This window comes from Saccostrea cucullata, unplaced genomic scaffold, assembly GCF_032062105.1.
Source record: "Saccostrea cucullata isolate Sc308-1 unplaced genomic scaffold, CSIRO_AGI_Scuc_v1 ctg2787, whole genome shotgun sequence".
In the NCBI taxonomy this organism is placed as follows: Eukaryota; Metazoa; Mollusca; class Bivalvia; order Ostreida; family Ostreidae; genus Saccostrea; species Saccostrea cuccullata.
In genome coordinates this window covers 195,844-203,125 of record NW_026928735.1, presented here as the reverse complement: position 1 = coordinate 203,125, position 7,282 = coordinate 195,844, and the positions used below count along the sequence as shown (strand labels likewise).

General features: G+C 31.3%; 1 long non-coding RNA gene and 1 pseudogene across 1 annotated transcript; both read left to right on the top strand.

The window, feature by feature from the left end:
- Positions 1–2,081: 2,081 nt before the first annotated feature.
- Positions 2,082–3,022, top strand: LOC134278587 (uncharacterized). The gene is made up of 3 exons (XR_009994477.1): positions 2,082–2,258; positions 2,509–2,582; positions 2,774–3,022. It is a non-coding gene; the product is annotated as an uncharacterized LOC134278587 (long non-coding RNA).
- A 2,015-nt stretch (positions 3,023–5,037) lies between these two features.
- LOC134278594 (uncharacterized) lies at positions 5,038–7,282 on the top strand (annotated as a pseudogene).

Here is a 7,282-nt window from a genome sequence, read left to right as displayed (position 1 = left end):
CGCAATCATGCCATAAACAGCTGCCAAACACCTCGGGATTTTCGTAGTTCAATGTAAACATGGTAAAGCTGTCGCCAGTGTCTCAGTGTTTTTCAGTGTTTCACAATAAGTATGCCTTTAGTTACTGAAACCGTAGAATGTTTTTGATCAAATTGCAAATTAACTGGCTCAGACAAGTGTCTCAATCTATCGGATCCATCCATCCCTTTCCAGCGACCGAAATTCCATCAAACTTCGGACGTGTTTCTTGTGTCTTTTCAGCATCGATTATCATTTTTCACGAATAAAAATATTCCCAGACAACAATCTGTTTACTATTACTGATCACAAGTAGCCTTTCACAAAATATTCCCTTCGAAACAGATTCCTTAGCCTAATGCATTCGAAGCGTAACTGCCATGCAAGCCGATTTACACCTTGCGTCATTTTTCAAAATCTACGACGGACGGTTAGTGCAATAATTTAAATTCGAAAATATTCAATTGTCTGACTCAAATGTATATATAAGTAATAAATAACAAGTTTATAAACTTCAATGGGAATTGAAGTGGGTCGGTACGTGATCAAATCTTCTGAGAAGGCCTTCGGCCTTCACAGGATTTGATCACGTGACCGACCCACTTCAATTCCCATTGAAGTTTATAAACTTGTTATTTATTTCTTAAATATAATTATATTATTTTATTTTTACACATGACATAAATTAACAAGGTGTTGTACAAAATGAGATAGAATTTGGAAATCACTTCACAATCAGGTTAATCAAGGTGATTTATATTCAGAACATTTAACCCAGGTAGCACAAAACATTTTCAAAACATTTATTGGTGTTGTAAAAAGGTTTTTTCGAAACATTTCAGACTAAACATTTTAAAAATGTTTTTAAAACATTTCCTCTTCTCATTTTAACATTTTAAAAACATTTTTAAAATGTTTTCAAGAAGCTTATGATTAAAGCCTTTTGGAACATTTTTCTAAAATATTATTAAAACGTTTTAAAAATGTTTCAAAAGGTTTGTTTAGGTTTCAAATATCAAAGATTTTTATATTACGTTTTAAAAACGTTCTAAAAACATAAAATGAAACATTCCTTTTCCATAAATCTGAAACATTGCATGAATACGTTTCTAAAACATTTGGAAGGAACGTTGTCAAAATGTTTTCGAAACATTCTTAATTCATTTAAGGGTATTTATAGCTGCCAAATATTAAAGATCTTATAAAACGTTTTAAAAACGTTCTTAAAACATAAAATGAAACATTCTTTTTGTGTAAATCTGAAACATTGCATATACGTTTCTGAAACATTTGTAAGGAACATTTTAAAAATATTTTTAAAACATTCTTAATATCGCTGTTAGTTAAAAACATTCAATTAAGGATATTTTTAGGCATAGGCAGTGAAAATGTTTATTTAAAACATCAACTAAAATAATTATTTTCACTACAATTGAAAAATTTTAATTATAGTTTTTGTAACATTTTTTGGAAACATTTTCAAAATGTTTCTGAAACATTTATGTAATTGCGGCACAATTTAATTCATTTAGTAACTTTAAAAGTATGTTGTGAGAATTATCTTAGAACATTAAATTTAATGTGTTTTCTTTTTTTAAAGACTTAATTTTTCATTGCCGCTGTTATTTCCAAAATGTTCTTAAAACATTCAAATATTAATGTATGATTGCGATTTTCCTAAAATTAAGTTTATGAAGAAAAAAAAATATATAGAAAGAACAGTGTTAAAATGAGGAATTGTAGAATTTTTTTAATTGAAAGATTTTTTCCGGTATTTTATAATGATTTCTAGTTTTGGCTTATTGATTAAACAGACATAATTTATATAAAGTCCTTTGATTAAACAAATCAAAAAATCAATAAATGAAAGGATATGCAAGCAAAAAAAAAAATAAAATATAAATAAATGTATAAAATCATAAGCATTAAATAAAACTCTTAAATGTCTTTTTAAAAAAAAAAAAATGTTCTTCATCAAATCTGTGATCCACTCCAAAAATTTTACTCTGAGGCATTAGATAGGGATTGGCACACTGGTCAGTTTCAGTGTCATGATAACCTATTATGCAATTCTCCTGCTGGGCAGCGCGTTACAGAGAATAGTGGTTTGCTGCTTATCTAGGCCAAATTTTGAATTCTGGTAAACAAGATGTGCGCGCTTACTCCGTACTGATTTGAATGAGAAGACTTCGCACCATATAAACCACAATAATAACCTCGGGATTTATTAACTTTGAATGGTAAGAATTATTCCTTTATCAAAGACTTTAAAAGATCATTTAAAAACGACTTTTATACTACCAGTGCATGATCAATAACTTTGTACAAATGTATGTAGCAATGACAAAGCGTTAAGGTTATATAAATATTTGATTTGAATATTTCATTCTTAAGGCAATACAATTATATCCTTAATTCAAGTATTCGTTGTCTTTGTGAAATGTTATTCATCAAACAATATGTTGATTTAAAAATGAAATGTCTTTACAGCATGGTGTTGGTTGCATCATCCGTATTTTCAAATTCCCACATTCAAAAGACCCGCCTTTGGTGAAGGCAAAGGTGTACGTAGATACTATTCCTCTTCAATAATATTGTCATAGTAATTATTTTTCTGCTTTTTTCAATGCAAATGAGGAAATAACTTAAATTTGATATAATTATTTAAAATATTTTTTGTATATTTTCATTGATCATCTTAAGATACATTAGATGTAGAACGCTGATACAAACACAATTTTCCTTATCTTTACAGGTTGTGCTATTCTTTTCGAGGGGCAGATTCCTTATCAGCCTTTTCAGTGTATGTGATTCTAACTAAGTCTTATAGATCCGCCACTCTGTTCGACCGATAGAGTGAACATAGGATTTCTGTGATCCTGTTCTTTTAAAATTCAGTGAATGGATTAGACGCCGTTTTCAACCTTTAACAACCCGGTGACTTGAAAGAAAATAAATTAAAACTTGTACCGAGAATGGAATTTAAATGTGATTAACATATTGAATATGGGTTTGTATTAAAGGTTCAAAAATTAAATATGATTTGTGTTTATTTCTTTTAGAATATAAATATAACATTATTTAATGAGAAAAAGTAAAATTTCAGGAAAAATACTTTTGTAACCTCGACTTTAATGTTTTGAAAACGTTTTAAAAACCGAACAATTTAATCGTGAATAAGACATTTTTGAAAATGTTTTTGTTACATTTAAAAACAATGTTATTATAACATTTGTTGAAATATTTTGTAAAATGTTTTAAAAACATTTAAAAAACCATACAAAATCACGTGATTAAAACATTGTTGAAAAATGTTTTTGTAACATTTTAAGAAAATGTTCCGGAAACATTTGCTGAAATATTTCACTAAAATGTTTTAAAAACATTTAAAAAACCATACAAATTCACGTGATTAAAACATTTTGAAAATGTTTTTGCAACATTTTAAGAAAATGTTCTGACAACATTTTGCTGAAATATTTCACTAAAATGTTTTAAAAACGTTTAAAAAACCATACAAAATCACGTGATTAAAACATTTTTAAAAATGTTTTCGCAACATTTTGAAAATGTTTTAAAAACATTTTAAAAATGTTTTTGTGTTAGCTGGGTAAGTAACGACTCTCTTTAGAAAGATGTAATTTTTTTTTCAGCTGAACTAGCAATTAAAAAAAAAACAAATAAAATCAGCAAAAGTTAAGTCGGTCACGATACACTATTGCTTAGTTATGAAAACGTTTTATAGATGCCAGATCATTATTAAAATATAATCTGACTTTGATGCAAAATATTATAATTCCGTTAAAAAGAAATTGCAGTCATGTTAACATTTAAAGTCATGAGAAGGACCGTAAAATCAGAAATTCTATCGCTTATAAGTATAATAAGTCTCTCCTTAAAACTTCTAAATTATTAAAAATCAATTTTTGTGTTCCTACAGCTATCAGTGTTAGACAGCGTACAATATTTAAAATCTTCTTAACCATGAAAATACACCGGATGTTAACGTTTACAATTCAATTCAAAGCTTTTCATTGATAAAAATTCCACTCGAAGCTGAGATTTAAATTTTAACCGATATGTCTTTATTTGTTTGACGTTCGGAGAAAAACACTGCTTTAACATCTCACTGGAATTCCCTCAGATATAAAAATCTAAAGTATAATTTATTTTGAATTTAAATTCAAAATTTTAAATATGAATTTATTGCCTCCACATCTATACGATGATATGGTTTGTGTAAATGAACCTTAGAATGAATACTCGGCAATTTTTAAGCATTTATAGGATTTATTTAAGAAAAAAATAATATGCACCTCAAATGTTTAAAAGTTCTTGGAAGTCTTTAAAATGTCTAGTAAAAGGAAATAATAAATACAAAAAAAAATAAACTAACTCACCCAACTCAATTATAAAGAGAGAGAGAGAGAGAGAGAGAGAGAGAGAGAGAGAGAGAGAGAGAGAGAGAGAGAGAAATAGATTTGACTAGTTTCCATTTTTTTAACTTGCAAGCTAATTATGCTTTCACTGCAAGGAAAAAAAAATATGGAGTTTTTTGTGAAAAAAAAGTGAAATGGACAAAAAATTCTTTTAAAAATGACTTTGAAATTAGAAGTAATATATTCTGTTTGTCAAGCGTATCAAATAATAAAAAAATAAAAGCCTTAATATTATCCGATCTTACCTTAGACTGCTAATTTCCATGATCTGAAAAATGAAATAACAAGATGCTATGAATTGTGTTAATATACAAAGGAACAAATATTTTACGCGTAGCAAAAGAACATTTTCCCTGCTTCACAGTTCACAATAATGTTAAATTCCCCATTCTTCTCTTCTCCGGAAGGTCCATAAAATGATGCAAATCTCCACCTGCACTAGACAATATTCCAATGTGTTTTTAAAATTGTTTGGAAATTGTGAAATGAAAAGAGACCGAACTTTAATAGTTTGAAAAGGTAGTGTATAAGAAACATAAATTGAGTGAATTTAAGAACTCTTTTCCCCTATATTTCAAACATGTTCAGACAAACCGGAAGTAGAAGTGAGCCGTACTCCGCGCCCACCCCACCCGGAACTCCGCAGAAGGACCGGAAACACTCATCCCTAGTGGATAAACAGGTTTGGATATAAGGACTGTTTATATCAACGCTCGTTGATTTTTTATTTGATATAACGGTTGTATTTGTCGAGATATTTCAGTAATTTTCAAGAAAAATAAGCTTATCGAATAAAATTTAAAAAAATAAATACAAAATCTTTTAAACATGACGTTTTCATTCGTTTACGGTAAAAAAGAAAATATCAATGCTCGTTGATTTTCTATTTGATATAACGGTTTTATTTGTCGAGATATTTCAGTTATTTTCAAGAAAAATAAGCTTATCAAATAAAATTTAAAAAAAAATAAATACAAAATCTTTTAAACATGACGTTTTCATTCGTTTACGGTAAAAAAGAAAATAATAAATTCCTAAACGCAAGGGGAAAATTGAACAACTGCAACATTTCGGTAGCAACATCTTAGTAAAAATTTCTAAAGTATTGCTGATATTAACATCAAACATCTGTGTTATAGGAATTACAGAAAAGATACAGCGGCCTACTTATACCCCCATCCTCCCAGACAAAACGTCTATCACCTCTTCAGATTGACACCAGCTACGGAAACGCACCACTTCCTCTAGATTCCAGGTGCGGATCTATAGGGGAGGGACAACAGAGCGACTACCAGAACAATCCACCTCCCTCTCCAGGATTCTTCATCCCCACTACCACAGAGCTAACGGACCAACAGAAGGGGTACATCTGGGGCATAGTACACCAACTCAGCTATGGTAAATACCCTCCTCTCTGTCAGTCTCTCTGTCTGTCATCACCTGTTTGTCTGCCTCTCTCTCTCTCTCTCTCTCTCTCTCTCTCGCTCGATCGATCGATCGAACAGTATTAGGAAATTAAAAGTAGAGTTAATTAGAAAAATTGCACACTTTCTTTTGGACCACATGATTTTAATCCAGAGTAAGCTGTATTCTCTTGTTCTGTTTTGTAGAGAATGCTAGTCGACAAATCTTTGCCGAGACTTCCATTTCAAGCGCGCAGCCTTTCCCGTTACAGGACCCATCTAACTTCCGGTTGAAGCGCCAAATTTCTACTGAAAGCTCAGACTCGGCTGATATAAAATTTTCCAACAAAGGTCCAACAAAACGACCGACGATTTCTCAGACAGGGCATCCTTTACAAGCTGAAGAGAAGGGCGACGGGAGTTTGCAACAGAAACAGGAAGACTTAGAGCCCTTAAACCTGTGTAGCCCCTGCAAAAGTAAGATCTCACCGAAACCTTATACAGCGACCCTACAATGGGTTCTAAATCCCGAGGATCCGAACCTAAACTCAGAGGAGGATTTTATTCCGGCGTCAAAAGTAATCCAAGACTAAAAACCCAAATAGAATGTAACAATGTCCACCAGCACACCAAAAAACCGTAAATACGGTGAATGACAGAACGGCTTCATTTTCTTCTAAAGATTTTCATCAGGAGATGATGGGCGGATTCGAGGGGCGCGGGGGTGAACCTTTCAACACTGGGACTACAACAGCCAAATCAAGCAACCTTATGGTGACTGAGAGGGGATTTGTTTTTCCTAGTGTACCGAGTGTATCCGATCCGATACCATTTAGCCCCCGGATCGTAGGTAACAATAACCCTTTTCAAAGTAGAAACAAAAATGTGGATAAAAACGTCCTAGAGTATATGAAATCTTCTAGTCTGGATGATGTTAGCAGTGATAGCGTTTTCGGAAGTGGTGCCTCTCCCCTAGATTATAAACAGAAATTTCTGGGTACATATTTAAGATACAAAGCTCGATATCGAACATTCCCCATCTAAATCTGAGACAGAGGAAATTCAGGAAATGCTGCGCAAGTATAAACGATGTGTGTCCGACCCAACATTTACACCACCAAGCCAGAAATCGATGTTACGTGAAGAGAGATTGGTTCATGGAATTCAATATTATTGAACTAACTTGGCAGTGGGATGTGATAATTGTTATAAATTTATAGTATTATCTATTTTCAAAAATAATTTTCCCCTACTTTTCTATAAGTATAAAATGTTTAGGTAAGCTTATTAAAAAAAATCATTAAATTCATATCTAACTTGGAACTTCTCCTTAATATTTGTCCCTTTTAACTCTTGCAAATATGGGCAAAATAGAAAAAAAAAATAAAAATCACCCCCTATTAATTAAAGATCCAAGATTAA